The sequence below is a fragment of the Triticum dicoccoides genome, chromosome 7A (assembly GCF_002162155.2).
Source record: "Triticum dicoccoides isolate Atlit2015 ecotype Zavitan chromosome 7A, WEW_v2.0, whole genome shotgun sequence".
Taxonomy (NCBI): domain Eukaryota; kingdom Viridiplantae; phylum Streptophyta; class Magnoliopsida; order Poales; family Poaceae; genus Triticum; species Triticum dicoccoides.
Genome location: NC_041392.1, coordinates 698,816,970 through 698,838,687, shown reverse-complemented (window position 1 = coordinate 698,838,687; position 21,718 = coordinate 698,816,970).

Below are 21,718 nucleotides of genomic sequence, written 5' to 3'. Positions count from 1 at the left end.
TAGTAATGTAATCAACATCAACTAAAATATGTGTATATCCATTAGAGGCAGGAAAAGGTCCCATATAATCAAAGCCCCAGACATCAAACGGTTCAATAACAAGAGAATAATTCATAGGCATTTCTTGACGTCTACTAATATTACCAATTCTTTGACATTCATCACAAGACAAGACAAACTTACGGGAATCCTTGAAGAGAGTAGGCCAATAAAAACTAGATTGCAATACCTTATGTGCAGTTCTATCTCCAGCGCGGTGTCCTCCATAAGACTCGGAGTGACACTTGCGTTGGATCTGTTCCTGTTCATGCTCAGGTACACAACGTCTAATAATACCATCTACTCCTTCTTTATAAAGATGTGGGTCATCCCAAAAGTAATGTCTCAAATCATAGAAGCACTTTTTCTTTTGTTGGTATGTGAAGCTAGGTGGTATAAATTTAGCAACAATATAATTAGCATAATCAGTATACCATGGAGTACTACGAGAAGTACTTATAACTGTAGGGTTTCGTAGTAATTTCAAAAAAATTCCTACGCTCACGCAAGATCATGGTGATGCATAGCAACGAGAGGGGACAGTATGATCTACGTACCCTTGTAGATCGACAACAGAAGCGTTTGGTTGATGTAGTTGTACGTCCCCACGGCCCGACCGATCAAGCACCGAAACTACAGCACCTCCGAGTTCTATCACACGTTCAGATCGATGACGATCCCCGGACTCTGATCCAGCAAAGTGTCGGGGAAGAGTTCCGTCAGCACGACGGCGTGGTGACGATCTTGATGTACTACCGTCGCAGGGCTTCGCCTAAGCACCGCTACAATATTATCGAGGACTATGGTGGAAGGGGGCACCGCACACGGCTAAGAATATGATCACGTGGATCAACTTGTGTCTCTAGGGGTGCCCCTGCCTCCGTATATAAAGGTTCAAGGGAGGGGGGCCGGCCGGCCAAGGTGTGGCGTGCCAGGAGGAGTCCTACTCCTTCTAGGAGTAGGACTCCCCCCCTTTCCTAGTTGGAATAGGATTCATGGAGGGGGGAAAGAGGAGAGAGAGGAGGAAGGGGGGCCGGCCCCCTCTCCTTGTCCAATTCGGACCAAGGGGGGGAGGGGCGCACGGCCAATCTCTGGCCACCTCTCCTCTCTTCCACTAAGGCCCACTAAGGCCCATATACCTCCCGGGGGGTTCCGGTAACCTCCCCGTACTCCGGTAAAATCCCGATTCCACCCGGAACACTTCCGATATCCAAACATAGGCTTCCAATATATCAATCTTTATGTCTCGACCATTTCGAGACTCCTCGTCATGTCCGTGATCACATCCGGGACTCCGAGCAACCTTCGGTACATCAAAATGCATAAACTCATAATATAACTGTCATCGTAACCTTAAGCGTGCGGACCCTACGGGTTCGAGAACAATGTAGACATGACCGAGACACGTCTCCGGTCAATAACCAATAGCGGAACCTGGATGCTCATATTGGCTCCTACATATTCTACGAAGATCTTTTATCAGTCAGACCGCATAACAACATACGTTGTTCCCTTTGTCATCGGTATGTTACTTGCCCGAGATTCGATCGTCGGTATCCTATACCTAGTTCAATCCCGTTACCGGCAAGTCTCTTTACTCGTTCTTTAATACATCATCCCGCAACTAACTCATTAGTTGCAATGCTTGCAAGGCTTAAGTGATGTGCATTACCGAGAGGGCCCAGAGATACCTCTCCGGCAATCGGAGTGACAAATCCTAATCTCGAAATACGCCAACCCAACATGTACCTTTGGAGACACCTGTAGAGCTCCTTTATAATCACCCAGTTACGTTGTGACATTTGGTAGCACACAAAGTGTTCCTCTGGCAAACGGGAGTTGCATAATCTCATAGTCATAGGAACATGTATAAGTTATGAAGAAAGCAATAGCAACATACTAAACGATCGGGTGCTAAGCTAATGGAATGGGTCATGTCAATCAGATCATTCAACTAATGATGTGATCCCGTTAATCAAATGACAACTCTTTGTCCATGGTTAGGAAACATAACCATCATTGATTAATGAGCTAGTCAAGTAGAGGCATACTAGTGACACTCTGTTTGTCTATGTATTCACACATGTATTATGTTTCCGGTTAATACAATTCTAGCATGAATAATAAACATTTATCATGATATAAGGAAATAAATAATAACTTTATTATTGCCTCTAGGGTATATTTCCTTCAGTCTCCCACTTGCACTAGAGTCAATAATCTAGTTTACATCGCCATGTGATTCAACACTAAGAGTTCACATCACCATGTGATTAACACGCATAGTTCACAACGTCATGTGACCTATACCCAAAGGGTTTACTAGAGTCAATAATCTAGTTCACATCATTTATGTGATTAACACCCAAAGAGTACTAAGGTGTGATCATGTTTTGCTTGTGAGATAATTTTAGTCAACGGGTCTGTCACATACAGATCCATAAGTATTTTGCGAATTCTATGTCTACAATGCTCTTCACGGAGCTACTCTAGCTAATTGCTCCCACTTTCAATATGTATCTAGATCGAGACTTAGAGTCATCCAGATCTGTGTCAAAACTTGCATCGATGTAACTTTTTACGACGACCCTTTTATCACCTCCATAATCGAGAAATATTTCCTTATTCCACAAAGGATAATTTTGACCGCTGTCCAGTGATCTACTCCTAGATCACTATTGTACTACCTTGCCAAAACCAGTGTAGGGTATACAATAGATCTGGTACATAGCATGGCATACTTTATAGAACCTATGGCTGAGGCATAGGGAATGACTTTCATTCTCTTTCTATCTTCTGTCGTGGTCGGGTTTTGAGTCTTACTCAATTTCACACCTTGTAACACAGACAAGAACTCTTTCTTTGACTGTTCTATTTTGAACTACTTCAAAATCTTGTCAAGGTATGTACTCATTGAAAAAAAAACTTATCAAGCGTCTTGATCTATCTCTATAGATCTTGATGTTCAATATGTCAGTAGCTTCACCGAGGTCTTTCTTTGGAAAATTCCTTTCAAACACTCCTTTATGCTTTGCAAAATAATTCTACATTATTTCTGATCAACAATATGTCATTCACATATACTTATCAGAAATGTTGTAGTGCTCCCACTCACTTTCTTGTAAATACAGACTTCATTGCAAGTCTGTATAAAACTATATGCTTTGATCAACTTATCAAAGTGTATATTCCAACTCTGAGATGCTTGCACCAGTCCATAGATGGATCGCTGGAGCTTGCATATTTTGTTAGCACCTTTAGGATTGACAAAACCTTCTGGTTGTATCATATACAACTCTTCTTTAATAAATCTATTAAGGAATGCAGTTTTGTTTATCCATTTGCCAGATTTCATAAAATGCGGCAATTGCTAACATGATTCGGACAGACTTAAGCATAGATACGAGTGAGAAACTCTCATCGTAGTCAACACCTTGAACTTGTCGAAAACCTTTTGCGACAATTCTAGCTTTGTAGATAGTAACACTACTATCAGCGTCCGTCTTCCTCTTGAAGATCCATTTATTTTCAATTGCTTGCCGATCATCGGGCAAGTCAACCAAAGTCCATACTTTGTTCTCATACATGGATCCCATCTTAGATTTCATGGCCTCAAGCTATTTTGCGGAATCTGGGCTCACCATCGCTTCTTCATAGTTCGTAGGTTCGTCATGGTCAAGTAGCATGACCTCCAGAACAGGATTACCGTACCACTCTGGTGCGGATCTCACTCTGGTTTACCTACGAGATTTGATAGTAACTTGATCTGAAGTTACATGATCATCATCATTAGCTTCCTCACTAATTGGTGTAGTAGTCACAGGAACAGATTTCTGTGATGAACTACTTTCCAATAAGGGAGAAGGTACAATTACCTTATCAAGTTCTACTTTCCTCCCACTCACTTCTTTCGAGAGAACCTCCTTCTCTAGAAAGGATCCATTCTTAGCAACGAATGTCTTGCCTTTGGATCTGTGATAGAAGGTGTACCCAACAGTAACTTTTTGGGTATCCTATGAAGACACACTTTTCCGATTTGGGTTTGCGCTTATCAGGATGAAACTTTTTCACATAAGCATTGCAACCCCAAACTTTAAGAAACGACAACTTTGGTTTCTTGCCAAACCACAGTTCATACGGTGTCGTCTCGACAGATTTAGATGGTGCCCTTTTAACGTGAATGCAGCTGTCTCTAATGCATAACCCCAAAACGATAGTGGTAGATTGGTAAGAGACATCATAGATTGCACTTATATCCAATAAAGTACGGTTATGACGTTCGGACACACCATTATGCTGTGGTGTTCCATGTGGCATGAGTTTGTGAAACTATTCCACATTGTTTTAATTGAAGACCAAACTCGTAACTCAAATATTTGTCTCCGCGATCAGATCGTAGAAACTTTATTTTCTTGTCACGATGATTTTCCACTTCACTCTGAAATTCTTTGAACTTTTCAAATGTTTCAGACTTATGTTTCATCAAGTAGATATACCCATATCTGCTCAAATCATCTGTGAAGTTCAGAAAATAACGATACTTGCCGTGAGCCTTAACACTCATCGGACCGCATACATCAGTATGTATTATTTCCAATAAGTCAGTTGCTCGCTCCGGAGAACGGAGTCTTAGTCATCTTGCCCATGAGGCATGGTTCGCAAGCATCAAGTGATTCATAATCAAGTGATTCCAAAATCCCATCAGCATGGAGTTTCTTCATGCGCTTTACACCAATATGACCTATACGGCAGTGCTACAAATAAGTTGCACTATCATTATTAACTTTGCATCTTTTGGTTTCAATACTATGATTATGTGTATCACTACGATCGAGATCCAACGAACTATTTTCATTGGGTATGTAACCATATAAGGTTTTATTCATGTAAATAGAACAACAATTTATTCTCTTACTTAAATGAATAACCGTATTACAATAAACATGATCAAATCATATTCATGCTTAACGCAAACACCAAATAACACTTATTCAGGTTCAACACTAATCCAGAAAGTATAGGGAGTGTGCGATGATGATCATATCAATCTTGGAACCACTTCCAACACACATCGTCACTTCACCCTTAACTAGTCTCTGTTTATTCTGCAACTCCCGTTTCGAGTTACTAATCTTAACAACTGAACTAGTATCAAATACTGAGGGGTTGCTATAAACACTAGTAAAGTACACATCAATAACATGTATAACAAATATACTTATGTTCACTTTGCCATCCTTCTTATCTGCCAATCACTTGGGGTAGTTCCGCTTCCAGTGACCAGTCCCTTTGCAGTAGAAACACTTAGTCTCAGGCTTAGGACCAGACTTGGGCTTGTTCACTTGAGCAGCAACTTTCTTGTTGTTCTTGTTGAAGTTCCCCTTCTTCCCTCTGACCTTTTCTTGAAACTAGTGGTCTTGTCTACCATCAACACTTGATGTTTTTTCTCGATTTCTACCTTCATCAATTTCCGCATTACGAAGAGCTTGGGAATCGTTTCCATTATCCCTTGCATATCATAGTTCATCACGAAGTTCTACTAACTTGGTGATGGTGACTAGAGAATTCTGTCAATCACTATCTTATCTGGAAGATTAACTCCCACTTGATTCAAGCGATTGTAGTACTCAGACAATCTGAGCACATGCTCACTAGTTGAGCGATTCTCCTTCATCTTTTAGCTATAGAACTTGTTGGAGACTTCATATCTCTCAACTCGGGTATTTGCTTGAAATATTAACTTCAACTCCTGGAACATCTCATATGCTCCATGATGTTCAAAACGTCTTTGAAGTCTCGATTCTAAGTCATTAAGCATGGAGCACTAAACTATCAAGTAGTCATCATATTGAGCTAGCCAAACGTTCATAACGTCTGCATCTGCTCCTGCAATAGGTCCGTCACCTAGCGGTGCATCAAGGACATAATTCTTCTGTGCAGCAATGAGGATAAACCTCAGATCACGGATCCAATCCACATCATTGCTACTAACATCTTTCAACACAATTTTCTCTAGGAACATATCAAAATAAACACAGGGAAGCAACAACGCGAGCTATTGATCTACAACATAATTTGCAAAATACTACCAGGACTAAGTTCATGATAAATTTAAGTTCAATTAATCATATTACTTAAGAACTCCCACTTAGATAGACATCCCTCTAATCCTCTAAGTGATTATGTGATCCAAATCAACTAAACCATGTCCGATCATCACGTGAGATGGAGTAGTTTCATTGGTGAACATCACTATGTTGATCATATCTACTATATGATTCACGCTCGACCTTTCGGTCTCCGTGTTCCGAGGTCATATCTGTATATGCTTGGCTCGTCAAGTATAACCTGAGTATTCCGCGTGTGCAACTGTTTTGCACCCGTTGTATTTGAACGTAGAGCCTATCACACCCGATCATCACGTGGTGTCTCAGCACGAAGAACTTTCGCAATGGTGCATACTCAGGGAGAACACTTCTTGATAATTTAGTGAGAGATCATCTTATAATGCTACCGTCAATCAAAGCAAGATAAGATGCATAAAAGATAAACATCACATACAATCAATATAAGTGATATGATATGGCCATCATCATCTTGTGCTTGTGATCTCCATCTCCGAAGCACCGTCATGATCACCATCGTCACCGGCGCGACACCTTGTTCTCCATCGTAGCATCGTTGTCATCTCGCCAATCTTATGCTTCCATGACTATCGCTACCGCTTAGTGATAAAGTAAAGCATTACAGCGCGATTGCATTGCATACAATAAAGCGACAACCATATGGCTCCTGCCAGTTGCCGATAACTCGGTTACAAAACATGATCATCTCATACAATAAAATTTAGCATCATGTCTTGACCATATCACATCACAACATGCCCTGCAAAAACAAGTTAGACGTCCTCTACTTTGTTGTTGCATGTTTTACGTGGCTGCTACGGGCTTAAGCAAGAACCAATCTTACCTACGCATCAAAACCACAACGATGGTTTGTCAAGTTGGTGTTGTTTTAACCTTCGCAAGGACCGGGCGTAGCCACACTCGGTTCAACTAAAGTTGGAGAAACTGTCACCCACAAGCCACCTATGTGCAAAGCACGTCGGGAGAACCGGTCTCGCGTAAGCGTACGCGTAATGTTGGTTCGGGCCGCTTCGTCCAACAATACCGCCGAACCAAAGTATGACATGCTGGTAAGCAATATGACTTATATCGCCCACAACTCACTTGTGTTCTACTCGTGCATATAACATCAACATATAAAACCTAGGCTCGGATACCACTTTAGGGTTTCGTAGTAATTTCAAAAAAATTCCTACGCTCACTCAAGATCATGGTGATGCATAGCAACGAGAGGGGAGAGTATGATATACGTACCCTTGTAGATCGACAACGGAAGCATTTGGTTGATGTAGTCGTACGTCTCCACGGCCCGACCGATCAAGCACCGAAACTACGGCACCTCCGAGTTCTAGCACATGTTCAGCTCGATGACGATCCCCGGACTCCGATCCAGCAAAGTGTCGGGGAAGAGTTCCGTCAGCACGACGGCGTGGTGACGATCTTGATGTACTACCGTCGCAGGGCTTCGCCTAAGCACCGCTACAATATTATCGAGGACTATGGTGGAAGGGGGCACCGCACACGGCTAAGAATATGATCACGTGGATCAACTTGTGTCTCTAGGGGTGCCCCTGCCTCCGTATATAAAGGTTTAAGGGAGGGGGGCCGGCCGGCCAAGGTGTGGTGCGCCAGGAGGAGTCCTACTCCTTCTGGGAGTAGGACTCCCCCCCTTTCCTAGTTGGAATAGGATTCGTGGAGGGGGGGGAAGAGGAGAGAGAGGAGGAAGGGGGGCCGGCCCCCTCTCCTTGTCCAATTCGGACCAAGGGGGGAGGGCCGCGCGGCCCATCTCTGGCCACCTCTCCTCTCCTCCACTAAGGCCCACTAAGGCCCATATACCTCCCGGGGGGTTCCGGTAACCTCCCGGTACTCCGGTAAAATCCCGATTTCACCCGGAACACTTCCGATATCCAAACATAGGCTTCCAATATATCAATCTTTATGTCTCGACCATTTCGAGACTCCTCGTCATGTCCGTGATCACATCTAGGACTCTGAGCAACCTTCGGTACATCAAAGTGCATAAACTCATAATATAACTGTCATCGTAACCTTAAGCGTGCGGACCCTATGGGTTCGAGAACAATGTAGACATGACCGAGACACGTCTCCGGTTAATAACCAATAGCGGAACCTGGATGCTCATATTGGCTCCTACATATTCTACGAAGATCTTTTATCGGTCAGACCGCATAACAACATACGTTGTTCCCTTTGTCATCGGTATGTTACTTTCCCGAGATTCGATCGTCGGTATCCTATACCTAGTTCAATCTCGTTACCGGCAAGTCTCTTTACTCGTTCTGTAATACATCATCCCGCAACTAACTCATTAGTTGCAATGCTTGCAAGGCTTAAGTGATGTGCATTACCGAGAGGGCCCAGAGATACCTCTCCGGCAATCGGAGTGACAAATCCTAATCTCGAAATACGCCAACCCAACATGTACCTTTGGAGACACCTGTAGAGCTCCTTTATAATCACCCAGTTACGTTGTGACATTTGGTAGCACACAAAGTGTTCCTCTGGCAAACGGGAGTTGCATAATCTCATAGTCATAGGAACATGTATAAGTCATGAAGAAAGCAATAGCAACATACTAAACTTTCGGGTGCTAAGCTAATGGAATGGGTCATGTCAATCAGATCATTCAACTAATGATGTGATCCCGTTAATCAAATGACAACTCTTTGTCCATGGTTAGGAAACATAACCATCTTTGATTAACGAGCTAGTCAAGTAGAGGCATACTAGTGACACTCTGTTTGTCTATGTATTCACACATGTATTATGTTTCCGGTTAATACAATTCTAGCATGAATAATAAACATTAATCATGATATAAGGAAATAAATAATAACTTTATTATTGCCTCTAGGGCATATTTCCTTCAATAACATTTAATTGTTCATCAGGAAAGTTATCATTAATAGGTAGTGGGTCATCAAGAATATTTTCTAACCTAGACAGGTTGTCTACAATGGGGTTCTCAGCTCCCTTTCTATCAACAATATGCAAATTAAATTCTTGTAGCAAGAGAACCCATCTAATAAGTCTAGGTTTAGCATCTTTCTTTTCCATAAGATATTTAATAGCAGCATGATCAGTTTGAATAGTTACTTTAGAATCAACAATATAAGATCTGAACTTATCACAAGCAAATACAACTGCTAAAAGCTCTTTTTCAATAGTAGCATAATTTCTTTGAGCATTGTCTAGAGTCTTACTTGCATAATGAATAACGTTTAATTTCTTATCAACTCTTTGCCCTAGAATAGCACCTACAGCATAATCACTAGCATCACACATAATTTCAAAGGGTAAATTCCAATCAGGTGGCTGAACAACAGGTGCAGAGACTAATGCTTTCTTAAGTATTTCAAATGCTTCTACACAATCATCACCAAAGACAAATGGTATATCTTTTTGCAATAAATTAGTCAGAGGCCGAGAAATTTTTGAGAAGTCCTTAATGAACCTCCTGTAAAATCCGGCGTGACCAAGGAAACTTCTTATACCTTTGATGTCCTTGGGACATGGCATCTTTTCAATAGCATCAACCTTGGCTTTATCAACTTCAATACCTCTTTCAGAAACTTTGTGCCCCAAGACAATACCTTCATTAACCATAAAGTGGCACTTTTCCCAATTCAATACAAGATTAGTTTCTTCACATCTCTGCAAAACTCGATCAAGATTGCTCAAGCAATCATCAAAATAGGAACCATAGACGGAAAAGTCGTCCATGAAAACCTCATAAATCTTTTCACAAAAGTCGAAGAATATAGCCATCATGCATCTTTGAAAGGTAGGAGGTGCATTACATAAACCAAAAGGCATACGTCTATAAGCAAAAGTACCAAAAGGGCATGTAAAAGTAGTCTTTGATTGATCTCTAGCCGACACAAGTATTTGAGAGAAACCAGAATAACCATCTAGAAAGCAATAGTGTGTATGTTTGCATAATCTTTCTAGCATTTGATCAATAAAAGGTAAGGGGTAATGATCTTTCTTAGTAGCTTTATTTAATTTGCAGAAATCAATTACCATCCTATAACCTGTGATAATTCTTTGTGGAATCAATTCATCTTTATCATTAGGAACAACAGTAATACCTCCCTTCTTAGGGACACAATGGACAGGACTTACCCACTCACTATGAGCAACGGGATAAATTATACCTACCTCCAGAAGCTTGAGTATTTCTTTTCTTACCACTTCTTTCATTTTAGGATTCAGACGTCGTTGAGGATCACAAACTGGTTTGGCATCTGCTTCCAAATTTATTTTATGTTGACATAGAGTGGGACTAATGCCCTTAAGATCATCAAGAGTATATCCAATAGCAGCACGATGCTTCTTCAGAGTTTTCAATAATCTTTCTTCTTCATGCTCTGAAAGGTTAGCACTAATAATAACAGGATATATCTTCTTTTCGTCAAGATAAGCATATTTAAGATTATCAGGCAACGGTTTAAGCTTAAACACGGGATCACCCTTGGGTGGAGGAGGATCTCCTAAAATTTCAACAGGCAAGTTGTGTTGCAAAATAGGTTCCTGTTTAAAGAATACATCATCTATTTCCCTTCTTTCATTCATGGACATATCATTTTCATGGTCTAGCAAATAGTGTTCTAAAGGATCACTAGGAGGTACGGAAATAGAAGCAAGACCAATAATTTCATCCTTACTAGGTAATTCTTCCTCACGATGTTGTTTACTAAATTTAGAGAAATTAAACTCATGAACCATATCATCCAAACCAACAGTAACAATATTCTTAGTGCAGTCTATGGTAGCATTGACAATATTTAAGAAGGGTCTACCAAATATAATGGGACAAAAGCTATCTTGTGGAGAAGTAAGAACAAGAAAATCAGCAGGATATTTAGTTTTCCCACACAAGACTTCAACATCTCTAACAATTCCAATTGGTGCAATAGTATCTCTATTAGCAAGTTTAATAGTAACATCGATATCTTCTAACTCAACAGGTGCAATTTCGTTCTTGATTTCTTTGTATAAGTCATGAGGTATAACAATAGCACTAGCACCCATATCACATAAGCCATGATAACAATGATCTCCTATTTTAACAAAAATAACAGGCACGCCTACCACAGGTCTATGTTTATCTTTATCACACGGTTTAGCAATTCTAGCAGTTTCACCTTCGAACTGAATTACATGCCCATCAATATTATCAGACAAGAGATCTTTAACAATAGCAATATTAGGTTCTAATTTAACTTGCTCAGGAGGTGTATAAGTTCTAATATTGCTTTTACGAACAACAGTTGAAGCTTTAGCATGATCCTTTATTCTAACAGGGAAAGGTGGTTTCTCAATATAAGAAGTAGGAACAATAGGATCATTATAAGTGACAGTCTTTTCTTCAACTTTAATAGGTGCAAATACTTTTACTTCTATGGGAGGATGATATTTAAACCACTTCTCCTTAGGGATATCAACATAAGTAGCAAAAGATGCACAGAAAGAAGCTACTATCTTAGAATCAAGTCCATATTTAGTGCTAAACTTACGGAAAATATCGGTATCCATAAAAGATTTAACACAATCAAACTTAGGTGTCATACCTGACTCCTTACCTTCGTCGAGGTCCCAATCTTCAGAGTTGCGTTTCATTCTATCCAATAAATTCCATCTGAACTCAATAGTCTTCATCATAAAAGAGCCAGCACAAGAAGTATCGAGCATGGTTTGATTATTATGAGAAAGCCGAGCATAAAAACTTTGCATAATTATTTCTCTCGAGAGCTCATGATTGGGGCATGAATATAACATTGATTTAAGCCTCCCCCAAGCTTGAGCGATGCTTTCTCCTTCGCGAGGCCAGAAATTATATATATAATTGCGATCATGATGAACAAGATGCATAGGATAATACTTTTGATGAAATTCCAGCTTCAATCTTTTATAGTCCCACGATCTCATATCATCACATAGCCTATACCATATCAATGCGTCTCCCTTCAAAGATAAAGGGAAGACCTTCTTCTTAGCAACATCATCGGGTATACCTGCAAGCTTAAATAATCCACAAACTTCATCCACATATATTAAGTGCTCATCAGGATGTTTTGTTCCATCTCCTGTAAAAGGATTAGCTAGCAGTTTTTCCATCATAGCCATAGGAAATTCAAAAGGAGTTTCATTAATAGGTTCAGTAGGTTGAGGAGCAACTCTTTGCTCTACTAGACAGGGTGAAGATACCCCGAACAAGCCCCTCAGAGAATTACTTTCCATAGTAACAAGTGACATTAAATTTCAGCACACTATACTATATAAATTTTTCCTTACCAAATTTCACTTACCAAAGACGCTACACTCCCCGGCAACGGCGCTAGAAAAGAGTCTTGATGACCACAAGTATAGGGGATCTATCGTAGTCCTTTCGATAAGTAAGAGTGTCGAACCCAACGAGGAGCAGAAGGAAATGATAAGCGGTTTTCAGCAAGGTATTCTCTGTAAGTACTGAAATAAGTGGTAACAGATAGTTTTGTAATAAGGTAAATTGTAACGAGCAACAAGTGACAAAAGTAAATAAAGTGCAGCAAGGTGGCCCAATCCTTTTTGTAGCAAAGGACAAGCCGGAACAAACTCTTATAATAGGAAAAGCGCTCCCGAGGACACATGGGAATATCGTCAAGCTAGTTTTCATCATGTTCATATGATTCGCGTTCGATACTTTGATAATTTGATATGTGGGTGGACCGGTGCTTGGGTGCTGTTCTTACTTGAACAAGCATCCCACTTATGATTAACCTCTATTGCAAGCATCCGCAACTACAACAAAAGTATTAAGGTAAACCTAACCATAGCATGAAACATATGGATCCAAATCAGCCCCTTACAAAGCAACGCATAAACTAGGGTTTAAGCTTCTGTCACGCTAGCAACCCATCATCTACTTATTACTTCCCAATGCCTTCCTCTAGGCCCAAATAATGGTGAAGTGTTATGTAGTCGACGTTCACATAACACCACTAGAGGCTAGACAACATACATCTTATCAAAATATCAAACGAATACCAAATTCACATGACTAATAATAGCAAGACTTCTCCCTTGTCCTCAAGAACAAACGTAATTACTCACAAAGCATATTCATGTTCATAATCAGAGGGGTAATAATATGCATAAAGGATCTGAACATATGATCTTCCACCAAATAAACCAACTAGCATCAACTACAAGGAGTCATCAACACTACTAGCAACCTACTAGCACCAATCCCGGACTTTGAGACAAGAATTGGATACAAGAGATGAACTAGGGTTTGGAAATGAGATGGTGCTGGTGAAGATGTTGATGGAGATTGCCCTCTCCCGATGAGAGGAGCGTTGGTGATGACGATGGTGATGATTTCCCCCTCCCGGAGGGAAGTTTCCCTGGCAGAACAGCTCTACCGGAGCTCTAGATTGGATCCGCCAAGGTTCCGCCTCGTGGCGGCGGAGTCTCGTCCCAAAAAGTTGCTCCCTATTTTTTTCTCATCAAAAGACTTCATATAGGAGAAGATGGACGTCGGAGACCCACCAGGGGGCCCACGAGGTAGGGGGCGCGCACTAGGGGGGTGCGCCCCCCACCCTCGTGAGAAGGGTGTGGGCCCCTGGCCTTCATCTTTGGCGAGGATTTTTCTTTATTTTTTTAAGATGTCCCGTGAAGTTTCAGGACTTTTGGAGTTGCGCAGAATAGGCCTCTAATATTTGCTCCTTTTCCAGCCCAGAATTCCAGCTGCCGGTATTCTCCCTATTTATGTAAACCTTGTAAAATAAGAGAGAATAGCCATAAGTATTGTGACATAAAGTGAAATAGCAGTCCATAATGCAATAAATATCGATATAAAAGCACGATGCAAAATGGACGTATCAATGACCGATGGAGAGTTAATCTCCCTTTGATCGGGTTTAAGCCCAATCCGATCATAGTCCGTAGCGACTCCCAAGGCGGTGATGCGATCCAAGAGTTCGTTTAGGGAAGAGAGCTCCATTGGATCCATCTGCTTGGCGACTTCCGAGCCGAGTTGGAGGCTATTTTTGATGACCCGAGAAGTCATCGTCGGTGTAGCGGCCAAACAGGCAGTCATGACAAAACTGCCTAGCCGGAGAGTTTGGCCGACAGCCAGAGCTCCCCCGGCGGTAATGTTGCTTTTAACAATGATACGAGGCATCCTTCCTTACGGTGACGTCACAGAGGAACTCTCAATGAAAGCACCAATGTCGGTGTCAAAACCGGCGGATCTCGGGTAGGGGGTCTCGAACTGTGCGTCTAAGGCAGATGGTAAGAGGAGGCAGGGGACACGATGTTTTACCCAGGTTCGGGCCCTCTTGATGGAGGTAAAACCCTACGTCCTGCTTGATTTATTCTTGATGATATGAGTATTACAAGACTTGATCTACCACGAGATCGAAGAGGCTAAACCCTAGAAGCTAGCCTATGGTATGATTGTATGTTGTCCTACGGACTAAAACCCTCCGGTTTATATAGACACCAGAGGGGGATAGGGTTACACAAGGTCGGTTACAAAGGAGGAGATATACATATCCGTATTGCCTAGCTTGCCATCCACGCCAAGTAGAGTCCCATCCGGACACGAGACAAAGTCTTCAATCTTGTATCTGCATAGTCTAACAGTCCGGTCAAAGGATATAGTCCGGCTGTCCGGAGACCCCCTAATCCGGGACTCCCTCAGCTATCCTTGAATATTACCTTGGGGTGCCATGGGAATCCCCAAGCTTAGGCTCTTTCCACTCCTTATTCCATAGTCCATCGAATCCTTACCCAAAACTTGAAAACTTCACAACACAAAACTTAACAGAAAACTCATAAGCTCCGTTAGTATAAGAAAATAAATCACCACTTCAAGGTACTGTAATTAACTCATTCTTTATTTATATTGGTGTTAAACCTACTGTATTCCAACTTCTCTATGGTTTATAAACTATTTTACTAGCCATAGATTCATCAAAATAAGTAAACAACACATGAAAAACAGAATCTGTCAAAAACAGAACAGTCTGTAGTAATATGAATCAAACGTATACTTCTGGAACACATAAAATTCTCAAATAAATTTCTGGACCTGAGGAATTTATCTATTAATCATCTGCAAAAAGAATTAACTAAATAGCACTTTCCAAATAAACATGGCAGCAGTTCTCGTGAGCGCTAAAGTTTCTGTTTTTTACAGCATGATCAACAAAACTTTCCCTAAGTCTTCCCAAAGGTTCTACTTGGCACAAACACTAATTAAAAGCATAAAACCACATCTAAACAGAGGCTAGGTGAATTATTTATTACTAAACAGGAACAAAAATAAAATTGGGTTGCCTCCCAACAAGCGCTATCATTTAACGCCCCTAGCTAGGCATGATGATTTCAATGATACTCAGATAAAAGATAAGAATTGAAACATAAAGAGAGCATCATGAAGAATATGACTAGCACATTTAAGTCTAACATACTTCCTATGCATAGGGATTTTGTGAGCAAACAACTTATGGGAACAATAATCAACTAGCATAGGAGGCCAAAATAAGCATAACTTCGAAACTTTAAGCACATAGAGAGGAAACTTGATATTATTGCAATTCCTACAAGCATATATTCCTCCCTCATAATAATTTTCAGTAGCATCATGAATGAATTCAACAATATAACCAGCACTTAAAGCATTATTTTCATGATCTACAAGCATAGAAAATTTACTACTCTCCACATAAGCAAAATTCTTCTCATGAATAATAGTGGGAGCAAACTCAACAAAATAACTATCATGTGATTGAAAATTGAAATCAATATGACAAGTTTCATTGTTATTATTATTCTTTAAAGCATACGTGTCATCACAATAATCATCATAGATAGGAGGCATGCTTTCATCATAATAAATTTGCTCATCAAAACTTGGGGGAAAAAAGTATCATCTTCATCAAACATAGCTTCCCCAAGCTTGTGGCTTTGCATATCATTAGCATCATGGATATTCAAGGAATTCATACTAACAACATTGCAATCATGCTCATCATTCAAATATTTAGTGCCAAACATTTTATAGATTTCTTCTTCTAGCACTTGAGCACAATTATCATTTCCATCATACTCACGAAAGATATTAAAAAGGTGAAGCGTATGAGACAAACTCAATTCCATTTTTTTATAGTTTTATTTTATAAACTAAACTAGTGATAAAACAAGAAACTAAAAGACTCGATTGCAAGATCTAAAGATATACCTTCAAGCACTCACCTCCCCGGCAACGGCGCCAGAAAAGAGCTTGATGTCTACTACACAACCTTCTTCTTGTAGACGTTGTTGGGCCTCCAAGTGCAGAGGTTTGTAGGACAGTAGCAAATTTCCCTCAAGTGGATGACCTAAGTTTTATCAATCCGTAGGAGGCGTAGGATGAAGATGGTCTCTCTCAAGCAACCCTGCAACCAAATAACAAAGAGTCTCTTGTGTCCCCAACACACCCAATACAATGGTAAATTGTATAGGTGCACTAGTTCGGCGAAGAGATGGTGATACAAGTGCAATATGGATGGTAGATGAAGGTATTTGTAATCTGAAATTGTAAAAACAGCAAGGTAATGAATGATAAAAGTGCGCGTAAACGGTATTGCAATGCTAGGAAACAAGGCCTAGGGTTCATACTTTCACTAGTGTAAGTTCCCTCAACAATACTAACATAATTGGATCACATAGCTATCCCTCAACATGCAACAAAGAGTCACTCCAAAGTCACTAATAGAGGAGAGCGAACGAAGAGATTATGGTAGGGTACGAAACCACCTCAAAGTTATTCTTTCCAATCAATCCGTTGGGCTATTCCTATAAGTGTCACAAACAGCCCTAGAGTTCGTACTAGAATAACACCTTAAGACACAAATCAACCAAAACCCTAATGTCACCTAGATACTCCAATGTCACCTCAAGTATCCGTGGGTATGATTATACGATATGCATCACACAATCTCAGATTCATCTATTCAACCAACACAAAGGACCTTAAAGAGTGCCACAAAGTTCTACCGGAGAATCATGACGAAAACTTGTGCCAGCCCCTATGCATAGGTTCATGGGCGGAACCCGCAAGTTGATCACCAAAACATACATCAAGTGAATCACGTGATATCCCATTGTCACCACAGATATCCACGGCAAGACATACATCAAGTGTTCTCAAATCTTTAAAGACTCAATCCGATAAGATTACTTCAAGGGGAAAACTCAATTCATTACAAGAGAGTAGAGGGGGGAAGAAACATCATAGGATCCAAATATAATAGCAAAGCTCGCGATACATCAAGATCGTACCATCTCAAGAACACAAGAGAGAGAGAGAGAGATCAAACACATAGCTACTGGTACATACCCTCAGCCCCGAGGGAGAACTACTCCCTCCTCGTCATGGAGAGCACCAGGATGATGAAGATGGCCACCGAAGAAGGATTCCCCCTCCGGCAGGGTGCCGGAACGGGTCTAGATTGGCTTTCGGTGCCTACGGAGGCTTCTGGCGGCGGAACTCCCGATCTATCGTGCCCTCGGATGTTTTTAGGGTATATTGAGATATATAGGCGGAAGAAGTACGTCAGGGGGGCCACGAGGGGCTCACGAGGGTGGAGGGCGCGCCCAGGGGGGTGGGCGCGCCCCTGCCTCGTGACCTCCTCGCAGATCCCCGACGTGCACTCCAAGTCTTCTGGGCTTCTTTCCTTCCAAAAATGAGTTCCGTGAAGTTTCAGGTCAATTGGACTCCGTTTGATTTTCCTTTTCTTCGAAACCCTAAAACAGGGTAAAAACAGAAATTGGCATTGGGCTCTGGGTTAATAGGTTAGTCCCAAAAATGATATAAAAGTGTATAATAAAGCCCATAAACATTCAAAACAGTAGATAATATAGCATGGAGCAATCAAAAATTATAGATACGTTGGAGACGTATCAACTATGATTCCCCCACAAGTCGGGATGAGACTCCGGACGAAAAAAGAGGCCATAAAAAAAGATAAAAGGCCCATATATATATGTATGAGAGAGAAAAAGAGAGAAGGGACAATACTATTATCCTTTTACCACACTTGTGCTTCAAAGTAGCACTATGATCTTCATGATAGAGAGTCTCCTATGTTATCACCTTCATATACTAATGGGAATTTTTCATTATAGAACTTGACTTGTATATTCCAATGATGGGCTTCCTCAAAATGCCCCAGGTTCTCGTGAGCAAGCAAGTTGGATGCACACCCACTTAGTTTCTTTTTGAGCTTTCATATACTTATAGCTCTAGTGCATCCGTTGCATGGCAATCCCTACTCACTCACATTGATATCTATTGATGGGCATCTCCATAGCCCGTTGATACGCCAAGTTGATGTGAGACTATCTTCTCCTTTTTTGTCTCCTCCACAACCACCATTCTATTCCACCTAAAGTGCTATATCCATGGCTCACACTCATGTATTGCGTGAAGATTGAAAAAGTTTTGAGAATGTCAAAAGTATGAAACAATTGCTTGGCTTGTCATCGGGGTTGTGCATGATTTAAATATTTTGTGTGGTGAAGATAGAGTAGAGCCAGACTATATGATTTTGTAGGGATAGCTTTCTTTGGCCATGTTATTTTGAGAAGACATAATTGCTTAGTTAGTATGCTTGAAGTATTATTATTTCTATGTCAATATTGAACTTTTGTCTTGAATCTTTCGGATCTGAATATTCATGCCACAATTAAGAAGAATTACATTGAAATTATGCCTAGTAGCATTCCACATCAAAAATTCTGTTTTTATCATTTACCTACTCGAGGATGAGCAGGAATTAAGCTTGGGGATGCTTGATACGTCTCCAATGTATCTATAATTTTTGATTGCTCCATGCTATATTATCTACTGTTTTGGACATTATTGGGCTTTATTATCCACTTTTATATTATTTTTGGGACTAACCTACTAACCGGAGGCCCAGCCCAGAATTGCTGTTTTTTGCCTATTTTAGGGTTTCGGAGAAGAGGAATATCAAACGGAGTCCAAACTGAATAAAACCTTCGGGAACATGATTTTCTCACCGAACATGATCCAGGAGACTTGGACCCTACGTCAAGAAACCAACGGGGAGGCCACCAGGTAGGGGGCGCACCTACCCCCCCCCCCCAGGCGCGCCCTCCACCCTCGTGGGCCGCCTATTGCTCCAACGACGTACTTCTTCCTCCTATATATACCTACGTACCCCCAAACGATCAGATACGGAGCCAAAACCCTAATTCCACCGCCGTAACTTTCTGTATCCACGAGATCCCATCTTGGGGCCTGTTCCGGAGCTCCGCCGGAGGGGCATCGATCACGAAGGGCTTCTACATCAACACCATAGCCTCTCCGATGAAGTGTCAGTAGTTTACCTCAGACCTACGGGTCCATAGTTATTAGCTAGATGGCTTCTTCTCTCTATTTGGATCTCAATACAAAGTTCTCCCCCTCTCTTGTGGAGATCTATTCGATGTAATCTTCTTTTGCAGTGTGTTTGTTGAGACCGATGAATTGTGGGTCTGTGATCAAGTTTATCTATGAACAATATTTGAATCTTCTCTGAATTCTTTTATGTATGATTGGTTATCTTTGCAAGTCTCTTTGAATTATCAGTTTGGTTTGGCCTACTAGATTGATCTTTCTTGCAATGGGAGAAGTGCTTAGCTTTGGGTTCAATCTTGCGGTGTCCTTTCCCAGTGACAGTAGGGGCAGCAAGGTACGTATTGTATTGTTGCCATCGAGGATAACAAGATGGGGTTTTTATCATATTGCGTGAATTTATCCCTCTACATCATGTCATCTTGCTTAAGGTGTTACTCTGTTTTTATGAACTTAATACTCTAGATGCATGCTGGATAGCGGTCGATGTGTGGAGTAATAGTAGTAGATGCAGGCAGGAGTCGGTCTACTTGTCTTGGATGTGATGCCTATATACATGATCATACCTAGATATTCTCATAACTATGATCAATTCTGTCAATTGCTCAATAGTAATTCGTTCACCCATCGTAAAATATCTATGCTCTTGGGAGAAGCCACTAGTGAAACCTATGGCCCCCGGGTCTATCTTCATCATATTAATCGTCCAACACTTGGTTATTTACTTTTATTTTTTACTTGGCTTTTATTTTACTTTGCATCTTTATCATAAAAATACCAAAAATATTATCTTATCATATCTATCAGATCTCACTCTCGTAAGTGACCATGTAGGGATTGACAACCCCTTATCGCATTGGTTGTGAGGATTTATTTGTTTTGTGTAGGTGCGAGGGACTCGCGCGTAGCCTCCTACTAGATTGATACCTTGGTTCTCAAAAACTGACGGAAATACTTACGCTACTCTGCTGCATCACCCTTTCCTCTTCAAGGGAAAACCAACGCAAGTGCTCAAGAGGTAGCATCAGCATTTGGACCTTCCGGTTCTGTAGTCGGCTCCGGTTCAATAACCACATGGTCGTCAGACGGTTTATTCGCGCGAGCCTTTTTGCTGCATCTAGCCTTGGCTCTGAAGGAAAAAAGATGCAAAGGTTAATATAGCATGCAAGTGTAAAGCGTTGAGAGATTGAGTTGTGTGGCCAGCAACGATCTTAAGAGGAGGGAGTTGTGTGGCCGTCGACTTGCCGGATGATGAATGAGGTGTTTCCTGATAATTTGAATCGGACGGATTAAGAGGTTGTCGGAAATAGTCTGCCTTGGGATAAGAAGTATCAGAAGTGGGTGAGACCTCAGGTCAACGTTTTCGAACCCGAGTGTCCAATAAACCGGCCGAAGTGACCATTTGGCCGCTGTGCCGGGTTGTGCGGCGAGCCTCGTGTTGCTGCTTCATTAAAAGAAATTTTGGATCCAAGTGAGCAAGAGGGTGAGAAAATTTTATTTTCCAGACTGTTTGACGGATTTTCTGTGTTGACGGAGTGCCTGAATCGGAGGGAAGAGTAATTACCTCTACGTCGTTGGCCTGGCTGCCCTTGGCGTCATCCTGATAATAATCATTGTCAATGAGGTGTTTGAAAAGTGAACCAAGAGAGTCAAGTTCTACCTCTATATCCGGTTCATCAGGGTCATCATCAAGCTCTAAACCGATTGGTTCAGTTGCCTTCCTCTTGGCAGATTTCTTGACAGCCTTCGTTTTAAGTCGAGGGGTCTTGACCGTTTTCTCCAGTGATTTCTTTTTCCAGAACGGGTCATCACCCTATTTAAAAGATGGGCAGAGGGTATTAAAAGTTGTACAGCTCAAGAATATCAGATATAAAGCGAAAGCAAAACAATTCTTACAGCGGCGGTTTGTTCCGTGTGTAAAAGGGACTCATCCTAGTTTTACTACAGACAGCTTCTGGTTCATTCAGCATTTTCTTGACAGACTCAGTAACTTCATCATCTGCTAGCTGAATATCAATATGACGTTGAGAGTCTTTTAAGTCACCAGTATACTCGCACATTAAACCGGAGCGGCGACTTAACGGCAAGATACTCTAGGATAGCCAGCAACGAACAAAGTCTACACCTGTCAAACCGTTGG